The sequence below is a fragment of the Mustela nigripes genome, chromosome 15, assembly GCF_022355385.1.
Source record: "Mustela nigripes isolate SB6536 chromosome 15, MUSNIG.SB6536, whole genome shotgun sequence".
Classification (NCBI taxonomy): domain Eukaryota; kingdom Metazoa; phylum Chordata; class Mammalia; order Carnivora; family Mustelidae; genus Mustela; species Mustela nigripes.
This window is the reverse complement of record NC_081571.1, coordinates 79,316,270-79,328,351: the sequence shown is the minus strand read 5'-3', so window position 1 is coordinate 79,328,351 and position 12,082 is coordinate 79,316,270. Positions and strand designations below refer to the sequence as shown.

The following is a 12,082-nucleotide window of genomic DNA, read 5'->3' as shown; positions in this document are numbered from 1 at the left end:
CTTCTTTTTCTCCATGATTAAAAGGAATTTCCTGTTTAAAACAAACTAATATAGTACCACTGATTTCTCTGTTAGTTACAGAAAATTTATTGATTACTGACACTGTGCCAGACACCCTGGGTGTTGGAGATACTCGGACGAACAAGAAAGCAAAGTCCCCTCCCTCTGGAGCCTACGTCGCAACAGGAAGTAGAATGACCAAGAGCAAACAGAATAATCGAAAGTCCTCGGAAAGTCCTGTAGTTTAAGTACCATGAAGAAAACAAAGCTGAGTGACATTTGGGGAGGGATGGAGGAGCGGAGGGAGAGGGCCCTGTGAAGAGCAGAAATCTGCATCGTAAAGACAGGAGTGCTGGAAACTCCCAGAAGAATATATTCCAGGCAGAGACAGGGGGAAAAAAAAAAAAAAAGAGGTAAGGAGAGGTAAGGTTCCCATTTCCTCTGCCTACAGGACTTTTCTTTTTCTTATGCATCCTGGAAGGTCAGCCCCCAGTGAACAGTTAACCTTTGCTCCTTCTTGGTGCTGTTCTCCTTTATGGTTACTTAGTGGGGAAAAGGGTCTGGGGCGCTTTGTGCTGTGGATACCCTGACATAGCGGTTTGGGGCATGCTCCTGAGGTCCATGGCACGGAGGACAGAGCCTGACATAGAAGCTGCTCCGTAAACCTTCTGTAAAACCCTCAGTACACAGCCTCACGTTGTGGCCCAAGCCTCGTACAACGCTGCTGGTTCTGAAACCATTCATGGGCCGCACGGAAAATGCGGTAAGAGCTGGGCCGTCCGACTGTCCGAGTCAAGCCTTCGGACGCTCCAGTGGTAGCTCTTATCTTGTTTTATTTGCCCAGTTTCTGTTTGGCACCAAATTGAGGACGGGACACAGGCAACACCTTACGAAAACAATGATTTCTTCCTGAAACGTCACTGGTTTCTGGAACACGCTCTTGGCACCGTGTGGGGACATTTCAACCCTGGGAGGCAATAAATCGTGTTTTATGTTCTCAGGACACATCGCTCCCTCTCTGAGTCTCAGACGCCACAGAGAAGAGGGGGACGAAACCAATTGTCACTTTTTGCGTCAAAAACACCAGTTTGTTGAACCGCAGAGTCAGCCAATTCTCGTGTGAGCCTGTTCCTAATTTCTGCATGTCCCTTTCCCATTCTGGTTTTGTTTGGAGAGTAAAAGAAGTTTCTAAATATTTTGAACCCCAGGGTCCTTTGTGGCATTCTTGGGTCTTCTCTCCTTTCACTGAAACATGAAACAACCCACAACTGTTTGCTTGTATAACCCTTTCTCTTTCATATACATGCAGTAGGATGGGGCATAATTCAACAAATCGGTCTTCTCCCGGCTTCTGTCACATTCTTTCTGCTGCGAAAGGTTTAGCTTGGTCATAAGAAACATTTGTTTGGAAAATGGAGCCAATCCAGATGGGTTATCTCAAAGACGTCGCAGGTGAGAAAAGGTGCTGGCTTCACGTTCAAGTTAGACAAGGTGCAATTAGAAGCTTAACCCATTTGCCTCCTACGTCCCTAATAAGGTATTCCTGCTAAATGATAATTAAGTCATGGCTCTGAGGCACTCCGGTGTGACTCTCACAGATGGGCCAACTCGCTCCATCCCATTCACATCCCAAAGTTTCTTTGATCCCACCTGCAGCCCACACCTGCTATGCTGTCCTTCTGGCCAGGCAGCCTACAGGATGGTGAGGAGCCCTTTCTCCTGCGCCACCGCCACCTTGTTCCCCGGGAAACACACTCACCTGTTGCTCTAGCCGCTGTCCCCTGCCTTTGATCTTTAGGCCCTGTGCAAACTGTCGCCTGTGACAGAATTTTGGTTAGGCCTCATTGCATCGGAATGCAAGCTTCAAGGGTTCTGAAAATTTGATAATGACTTGGTACACGTTCCAGGAGGGTAGGCTAGCATGTCGGGCAGTTTCCAAGATGCCGTTCCAAAACTCCGTTCTTCTGGGGGACTAGAGGTGAGGATAGGCCTAACTCTAGAAGTTGAAGAATCTGCCAGAGGATAGTGTGAAACTCATTCCCACCCCCAGATTCATCACGGTCTGGCTACCACTGCACACTCTGCAAAGACAGGCTGACCCCGCTACGGTTCCGAGTCAGTAGACCTCCCTCCCTCCTTGCAAACAGGTGGGAAATCTACGGGGGCTTCAGGCATTGGAGGGGACTAGGAATATTTTTACAAGAAGAAAAACAACACAGTTGACCCTTCTTTAAACTGAATCGGCAGATAAGGCGAAAGCTTCTTAAAAAATGCTTTAAATGGGCCACCTAAAATGTAAGAGTTGTTTGCCAGAAGCTACATCTGACTCGAATAAGCAAATCTGGCGTATAGAGCCCGTGCGCGTCAAACAGAATCCAAATGGAGGACGCATACTTTCGTGGAAGTCAGCTACAGCAATCCGTATCTTATTTATGTGTATCTTTGATGTCGGTTATGTTATGTCGTCTGAAGTGATTTACATTGCTTTTATTTAATAAAGATTTTAAAGTTGTTTTAAGTCTCTGAATGGAAAGATTAAAAAAAAATGCCGATTTCTTATTTTCTCCATCTCAGCTTTTATGTTGGAAGCAGCTTAGGTTGAAGTTCTGAGTCTAAACCATCTACAGTTTCCCGGATTAAGATCAAGTGGGAGAAAGATGCAAATCTTGAAAGCAACATTAGACAAGTGCTCCTGCTACTCGTGGGTAAACCAGGCATGGAGACTCTCGCTGCTGGGGACCACCGGAATGTTCCGGAGCCGGCAGGAGGGGAGAATCTCCAGGGCCAGTTGCTGGAGGCACGGGGACTAAATCTGCCCCTAACCCAAAATGCCCACCGGGGCAGACAGGACCCTGTACTTGAGGGTGGGGTTGCGGGTAGCTGCGGTGGGGGGAACTTTGCAGGGAGGGGGAGGCGGCGGGGGACACACTCGTTTACTGTCCATCTGCTGATCGGAATTGTAGGAAGGGCTGTGGTTGCTGACAGAGCAGTTCCCCGTGAATTTAACTATTATTTCAGGTTCCTATCTTTTCCTCTTTGGTAGGAAGATATTAAAAATAAGTCTCTGGCAGAAAGTACAGAAAAACACAGAGCCTCTGAAATTGCAACTAGTACAGATTTCTGGCCAACAACCTTAATTCCTGATGCTTGTCATCAATGCGCAGTTGGCCCAGTTTGCTCTCCTCCAGGGTCGGGAAAGTCTGGACTGCGGTGGATGTCGGGGGTATCTGAGAAGCCCAGACACGCCCGTGCTCTGGAGAACTCCATGTGGACTTGGAGTACTGAGTGTTAGGACATACATAGAAGCTACCCTTTGCATGTCCAGAAGCTACCTTGAAACGTTTTTTTTTTTTTTTTTTTTTTTTAAAGAACCATTTATTAGAGTGTATATTTAACTTCTGGCAGGATTTACAGGTTATAATATCCCAGTGCCTTAGCTCAAAAAGCTGGTGGTTGGGTTTCTCCTCGTCTCCACGTCACATCTGCCCGGCATGTGTTCCCATCCACATTAAGATGTGGTAACAGCAAAGAATAAAAAGGGAGATGACACAAATCTGGGGTGCGGAAGACCCAAAGGAAGCCCATCCAACTTCTTTCCTACCACTTAAACATTGTACAGGTCAGAGCCTTACTTGGGGAGGCAGGAGTGTGTTGCGGGGGGGAACAACATAAAACACTTGTGGAATTCAAACACTTCAGTCTACCAACGCTTCAAATCAAAGCAGGGGTTCACACTTAATGCAGCGATAAGAGAAATATTTGTTATTCTGCGCTCTGTTATGCCCACATTTATCAAAAAACAGCCTCTACTTTGCTCATTTCCTGACAGTGTCCACTCTTCAATCTCACGGCCGCAATATTTTTTTCCGATCACCGTCAGTGCGCTTTTGTGACAAACCAAATCTGATTGCGTTAGGCTTTTCGAAGGAGAAAATCTTCAGCGACTCCCCTAGAGCCTTCAGGAAGGTCGAGATGCTCGGCTCTGCAGACCCCGCAGGGCAGCCTCTCGCCGCACCCTCCCGAGGGCTCCGTGATTCCTGACCTGTTCCTCTGTTGTACGGACCCACCCAGCGAAACCTATGCTCTCTCTTGTCTCTGTGACTGCTCTCTCTTTCTGGAAGGACCCTCTCCAGACCTTTGTTAACCCCTAACTGCCTCAGGACTCTGCGCACGTGTCCCCGTCACCCTCCCCCACCCCAGAGCCTCCTCTGATTCTCCTGCCGGGATGAGGTCCCCTCTGTGTTTGCCCGGTGTGCCGGGCCTGCCGAACCAGCACAGAGTGCTGTCACTGCCATCCTCCCAGTCTGGGTTCGGTGAGCGAAGCCCAACCTGGGGAGCAGGTCGTGGGGAATTTCCTCTGCATAGAGATATTTGTACAGACGTGCATTTCATCTTTTTCATAGTTAGAGATATTGACAGTTGTACATACACATTTTTTTTTCATATATTGACCTTCATTTTCTCTTTTAAGGCAAGAAACAGGGGTGTTTCGGGAAAGCCAAGCCAATTTTGAACCTGCTTGAGAGGCTCCTAGGGATGTAGCTATGACCTGTCGCTGGCTGCTGTGGAGAGAACGCCGGGGGCACTTTTGGCTTGATTAGCCTCTCTGGGAGGGAACACAATGGCCCTGAAGAATCGCAGAAGTGAATGGAGCTGAGCGGACGCTCCTCAGGTGACATCCCCGCAGAAGGTAAGATCCCACACTTTATGGCCAGTTGGGAACCTATGCTCCGGACCCTGGATGTTTGGGTCTACACCCAGCTTCTGCCCTCTTCTGCTCTGGGGAGGTTTCCCTGCGACGTGTCCTTATGTCTCTTCATTTGTCCAAGGGCCCAACGATGGCAGCCACCTCACAGGGCTGGCAGGACACCTGTCCACACGGAGCACTGGCGCCTGGTAGCCAGGGGACAGTCAGCAAAAGTCAGCTGCAGTGATTGCTACCATGCTCCCTTTTCCAAATCGTAAGTCACTAAGTTACTAAGTTTATCCCCTTTCACACAGGCCTGGCCTTAGAGGGAAGAGACCTCTAAGGGAGGGGACCCAGTGGTTCCCGTCTTCTCCCTGGGCCAGCCCACACCCCGGAAGGGCCTGCCCCACTCTGTCCACCTGCCTCTCAGCGCTCAGCTCGGTGCCACTTTCCAGAGGGATTTGGGGCATGGAAACTTTCTGGGGGTGCTGAGCAAAAGCAGATGATGGGAAGAGGATACGATGAGGTAAGGTGAGGTGTCGCTCTCCGGCTTCATATTCAAGCACAGTTCCGCTCTGCTCCGGAGCAAAGAAAGAGCTCGTGGGCTCAGAGCATGAAAAAAAGCCAGGTTTGTGTCATGGAGTTTTTTTTATCCACAAACACATAACCAGCCAGCAGGACTTCTCCTAAGATCTGCAGAACAAGATCGACTTGAGTTTCTTGTGGCACTTTCTCAAGGATGTATTAATGGGACTAGGTAGTTCTCTGGAGGGAAATTCCCACGAGGGATTTTAGATGAGGCCCTCTGGATGAACTGCACTTTTTTACAGGGAAAGCAAACCGAGGAGTGCACGCCCCACGGGGGACCTCTCTGTATTGTAGATGGTCAGCGGCTACAGCCATCCAGGAGGCAAAGAATAAAATAGGATTTTCTTGAAGAGGCTTGTTTGTCACAAATTTCCGTAATAGCAAAAGTTTAGAAAAACTGGTATTAAGATTTCAATTGTGAAAGGCACCTCTGGTATAAGATTCAGGTTAAAAAAAAATTAATTCCAATAAAATCATGTTCTGGAGATTATTTTTTTAGAGATTTTAAAGGAGATGGCCCACTGCTAAGACATCCTCATGAAGACACACCTCACTGTCTCATCAAACCACGAACTCTGCTGTATGACATCATCGAGCCACAGAGATAGCATTTTTTTGGTTCAGTTCTGGCTCCAAAGCTAGACTGTAGCCAGCAGCAGGAGGCAGAGCAAGCCATGCCTATGCTTTTGCCGGGAATGAAGTGTTGTTTGTAACAGATTTAATGATGAATCCAACAGGAACGTGTTTACTATTTTGGGGGGAACAAGGAGAAATGCGTCATTTCAGGCTGATAGTTTGAGTCATAACCATATCACCATATATAGCTAAAGTGTAGCTGGTGAGACTGACAGTGTGTGAGAAGGGCATAAAAACAGTGAGGAGATAACAGTGGTAAATGGAGGGACACCTGGGTGGCTCAGCTGGTTGGGCGTCCGACTTTTGGTTCCTACTAAGGTCCTCATCTCAGGGTCCTGGGATCGAGCCCCATGTCTGGTTCCGGGCTCAGCCTGGAGCCTGCTTGTCCCTCTTTCTCTGCTCCTCCCCCAACTTGTGTTCTCTCTCTCAAAAAAATAAATGAATTAATTAAAAAAATACTTTACTAAGGAAAAAAAATTGGCAAATGTGACCAGGTAATGAAAATTTAAGGGGCCTAAGTATAATTTAGGTAGGCTAATCATTATATTTTATTTAAGAAGCTATAAAGCCTACTAATTCACACAACGTTGGGTTATTAACCACATAGCTAATGGATAAATGCAGTTCTAGGGGCAAATTTCAAATTCTGGTTCTCTCACTTATTAACTCTGTGATCTTATGCATACTACTCCCACTTCTCATCCCTGGGTTTGTTCTTCTGCACAATGAGAGTGATAAGAAAAGCTGGATTTCATAATTCTATTGAGTGAGATAATCTCTATCTGTCACCAAGAATACCTGCCATATAGTAAATGTTATACGTTGAGCTACTGTTGTTATGCTGATATTAATTCTCTGATCAGAATCTTTTCATGGAGTGTTCTCAAATTTTCTCGAATAGATAACATTGGCATTACTAGGTCAAAGGGCAAACTCATCATTTTGTTTTTTCTAGTTTTTGCAATCCATTCCTCTAAATAAAACAATACTTGATTGTTTCACGACACATGGGTACAGCCATATTAATTGTTAAAACAGCAAGATACTGGTGTGCAGGTTAGTAACTGGCTGCTGGATGAGTCCTCCTCTGTGGCCATCCTGTCCCTTCCCGGGAGCCTTGACAGAGCCCAAACAAAGCACAGGATACACTCGAGGACCTCCCTCCACACTTATGGCCGCCATCTTTACTGATTTGGTGGGTCCACCCCAAACTGTTATTGATTTGGAATCTACTAATATGTATTCTGAACAATATATTTTTAGCAAATACTCACCAGTGTTACTTAGTTTTATTATCCAAAATCTGCTTATTGACTAGTTGTAAAAAATACATTGCAATTTAATTCCTATTTATTTGATTATTAGTGAATTGAACACTTGATTACATATATTTATCCTCTATGTGCATTTTCTCCCTTGTAACTTTCATGCTTGTGATTTTGCTTGTTTTTTCCCACAGGGGGTCTTAGTGCTGTCTTTATGATTGATAGGCATTCTTTAAAAATTCAAGACATTAACCCATTTAATGTATGTCTGTTGTGAATGTAGTTTCTTGTTTGCTTGTCTTTTACTGTAGTGAGTGATCTCTTTCCCCCCCCTGGAATTTACCTTAAAATATCAATTTTTAATTTTTACCATTGCTTGGCTCTTAGAAAGTTTCCTTCCTCTCTATTAGCAGTCAGAAAAAAAAATATTAAATTATGTCTTCTAAGTTTTTTATGTTTTTGTTTATATGTTATACATATTAAACTCTCCAATCCACCTGTAATTAATCTTTGTGCATGATGAGGACAAAGGAGCTCACTGAACTTGGTTCTCAGCTTGTCTCCCCAATTCTGTGACTTTGATGCTTCCTTTCTTTTATGTGACTCTAGGCTTATATGCCTCTCTTAATACCTTTTTGGTTTTTTTTTTTAAGATTTTTATTTATTTATTTGAGAGAGAAAATGAGAGAAAGAGAAAGTATGAGTGAGAAGGTCAGAGGGAGAAGCAGACTCCCCACTGAGCAGGGAGCCTGATGCAGGACTCAATCCTGGGACTCTAAGATCATGACCCGAGCTGAAGGCAGTTGCTTAACTGACTGAGCCACCCAGGTAACTTGACTTTTTTTTTTTAAACAAAGTCATCCTGTGTTAATGTTTGTCTTTTAAATGTTATTTACTGGCTTCAGTAACTGAGCAAATAGTATACCTTTAGCTTCTTGGTGCAGATTTGCTGGCTCAGGGGCTGGGACCACGTGGTGAGTGCAGCAAGCGCTGGTCCTCCCCGGCTGGGCCAGGGCACTGATGTTCATTACCCTCTGAAATCACAGTGATTTGCCAAGACTTTGTGCGATGGCCTTTGAATTGGGACCAGAATGCTTTTTGGTGAAAACGAATTGAAATTTACTCATCAGGTCTGACTCCACAGACATTTGGAGAGGACGTAGTCTGATCTGGACTATAAAGTTGTGCTTTCATAAAATCAGTTTACAAAAGAAAAGATTTTAAAAAGAGTATGAATTTTCAAGGATTCATTTTCACTGAATTCATAGAATAAAGACCCTCTGAGTGAAAGGGATTCTTGGATCAAAAAAGAAATTTAATTGCTTCTTCAAGCTCTAATGACGGTACTTTTCCGTAATTTAAAAAATAATTTGGGTGAACTTTCCTTTTTGCTTCACTACCGATGGGAGGCGGGGAGCAGGCAAAGTCCAGTCGAGAAACAAGCATCGCTTTGTTTCTCTTTCGACCCCTCGGTAATTCCAGTTAAACATACCTAAGGTTATAAAATTTCTTCATTGGCATCCTAGCATGTTGCCATTGTACCAAGCTCAAACGATGTATTTTCAATTACTGACCTCTTAACATATTTGACATTGAAAAGTCTCCACTGTAATTGGCCCTTCCTCTGTCTGGTAGCACTGGCTCTTCAGGAAGACCAAGTGGAGAAGCCAATTTCACAGAAACTTAGAGGGATATTGAGTAAAAGAACAGGCAAATTTAAAGCCTGTGAATACTACAGAGAAGATGTATAAGAAACATCCGAATTGTATCATAATACAGTTTATTATTACAATAGTTTGATACTATAAGATTATGTCTTACAAGGTAATTGGTGCATATTATTCGAAGATTAAGCATTCTGAGTACAGAAACCTTGCAAGAAATGCATTTTATATTGCAACTAATATATCAACTGCATTTCAATAAAAAAAGAAATGCCTTTTATAATTTCTTTTGTTGGAGAAGAATTTGTGATATTATAGCTTGTGTCATTAGCAACTTATTTCCTATTTTGTGTATGTGAAGTTTTAGGGGGAAAAAGAGCAAAATTTAAGTTTCAAACTTTATTTTAGGATTTATTTAAATTATGTTAGGCTGTCAGTGTGTCACAGGCCTTTTTGTGCTATGTGTTTTGTTAGCCTCTCAGTTTTAAAGAAACCTTAAGCAAATAGCATTTAGAACTAATACATAACTCTGTCAGTATTTTCAAAGTGCTATAGTGTTTCAAAGAGAAGAAAAGCATTGTTCCTTACCTTGCTCAATATAGCAATGAAAGTAGGGCAGGCTGGTTTAGTATGAGATTCCAAAGCTGCACTGTCATGTCACTAACGCTTAAAAGCCCTTAATTTACATTTTCAGAAAAAAAAAATATAGAATTAAATATCTTTGAACCAGCAAGACTGTTCATTACAGGAAGTTATTATTTTGATCAGGCTGTTGGTTTCTGAAGTCTCTTGGCAACAATACAAAAATAGCTTTCCCTTGTTAATAAAGAACAATCTGCAAAAACAAATTAGAAATGTGTTAAGGACAAAATAAACAGACATTTTATTTTTTAAACTTGGGGGCCTCTGCCTTTCACAGACTTCTGGAATCTGGGGAGCCGCACCCAACTGCTACACATTTTATTGCTCTATTATAGGTTTGGCACGAGAGGAATAATTTTCCAAATGTTGGAACAATGTGGATTCCCATTTTTCCAGAAGGGGAAAAAAAAAAAAAAAACCCTCTATCTTACATATTAAATTCCAAATAGAGAAACAGTGTCTGTATCAGTCTGCCCATTTTATGATGGAATTTGAGAACTAAGGGAAAATTATATACATGAAAATGGTATATCTAAGTGTAGTTGAAACCTACATCTGGTGAAAGTCTTTTTATATCAGTGTAGACAAGGCAGTTCACAGAGCTAAGCTCCCATGTTGTGAAATCCCACTTAAAACTAACTCCAGACCAATCCCCTGGGGTTTGCCGGGATAACTCCTGTCTAGTTCTCACTGTTCCGTATTGTATACATATTGCCGGCTGCTAAAGAGAGATTGGTGTAACTGGGTGAGAAACAGTTCTCTGAATGTCCCTTTAGTCTAATGGTTCCTTCTAGATGATCCGAAATTACCACGGACCCAACTGCCATTGTAATCCACACGCTTGCTTGGGTGGGGTGGGGACAGGCTGAGGCTGTAGCTTAAAAAAAAAAAAAAAAAAAAAAGAAAGCATAGTTTTTCATTTTCATCCAAAGCATTGATTTCAATAACTTGCAATGGAAAGGGATTATTCTGTTTTCCCCCAGGGGAAAAAAAAAAATCGCAGAGTCGTGGCTCGGGCACCCGGGGAGGCGGTTCAGGTCCTCCCGCACCAGGCCGAAGGCGGCTGCCGGAGGGAAGTGAAGGACGTGGGGCGACCGGGGAGGAAAAGAAGGCAGCAGAGTGGATGGGTGCCGCGTTTGTGTGTACCCGGTCCGCGGGCGCATCATTCCCGGACACGCGCCCAGTGTGTGAGCATCCCTGCCTGTGAGCAGAGACCCAGGCGCTTTGGACTGTCCTTATCTCTTTTGCTTTGACACGAGAAGTCGTGCTTCTCTCTGTGACAGCCGTCCTGTTCATACCCAGGGGACGTGCTTGCTGGAATGTCAGCCGAAAAAGCCGTGTTTTCCGTGGCTTGTCCCTGACATTTCCTGATGTCCGCGTTGCTGCGTGTCCCAGGCTGTTCCTTTCTCTCCCTTTCCCTCTCCTGCCCACTCCCATCCCCCGCGCTGACCTCCCTCCCCTCTGTCTCTGACCCCTTCCAGGGCTCCTCCAGCTCATTGTGGCACCCGCCTGGCGAGAAGGCTTTCCTCCTCATCCTCCTCGTGGAAATCTTCCTTTGGGGGGTCTCGCAGGAGCCACGGAGTCAGCTTGGACCAGGAGCGCACTTCTAGGCGCTCTGATGCGGCGGGCGGGTTGCAGAGTCCCGCCGCTGAAGGGGGGGAGGCTCAGTGAGATCTGCACCTTTGGTCCCTGGAGATGCTGGCAAAGCTGATATGCCAGTGTTGAGAATGAAAGCATCTCAGGAGACCATCTGGTGCTGCCCTGGGCTTTCAGAGGTTAAGCTCTCCTGACCCCCAGGAGACTGCTGAGGTCTTGAGAGGTTAAGTGAGGTGCTCGGGATCTCACAGCTGACCTGGAGGAGGGCCCTGTGTGTGCGCATGTGTGTGAACTAGAACATGGGGAGCCTCCTTCCAGAATTGACTATTGTTTTTTTTTTTTTTTTTAAATTATTTGAAGAAAATTCTGACATATAGGAAAGGACCCACATTTAAAACAGCTAACATTTCGTGTTATTTGCTGCCTATGTCTTTTTTCTTTCTGTAGTCTTTAAAAGTCACACAGGGAATGTATGTGTTAATGCTCATGTTGGCGGAGGAGGGGGAGGGAAGATGGGAAAAATAAAATAAAATAAAATAAAAAGGGCAGTTGAATGAATTCTCTTAAGAAAAAGGCAGAAAAACGGAAGATGGTGTGTCCTGGGCGAGGTTCCTTCCGGCATCTTCCCCGTCTATCGGTTGCTTTACCCATGTTTCCATGGGGTATTTTAGGGGTCCTCTGGACACCAGCTTTCTTCATCACCATCGAATGCCAAGAGGAGACACACATACAGTCACTGCAGTTAAGTGTAAGGTCACGTCTGCTACACACTGTGTGCACACACCGCCTTTCCCCCAGACAGCCGCCTCCGGATGTTCAGTCCCGGTCTGGGCGATCCCTCCCTTGTTCCAGCCCTGCCGCAGCAAACATCCTGGGGTGTGTCTCCCGTGCACGGGGGAGTCTTTCCCTGGAGGCAGAACTGTGCTGGTTGACGGAACACACACGTGTCCCCTCCTCAGCATGGCTGAATTGCTGTCCAGAGTGCTTGGGACATAGCTGCTTGT

The 12,082-nt window shown here is 45.0% G+C and overlaps 1 long non-coding RNA gene across 1 annotated transcript; it reads left to right on the top strand.

Moving 5' to 3' along the window:
* The first annotated feature begins 226 nt into the window (after positions 1 to 226).
* Positions 227 to 11,559, top strand: LOC132002568 (uncharacterized). The gene is made up of 4 exons (XR_009399949.1): positions 227 to 413; positions 4,472 to 4,690; positions 4,830 to 4,961; positions 10,964 to 11,559. It is a non-coding gene; the product is annotated as an uncharacterized LOC132002568 (long non-coding RNA).
* Positions 11,560 to 12,082: the final 523 nt, after the last annotated feature.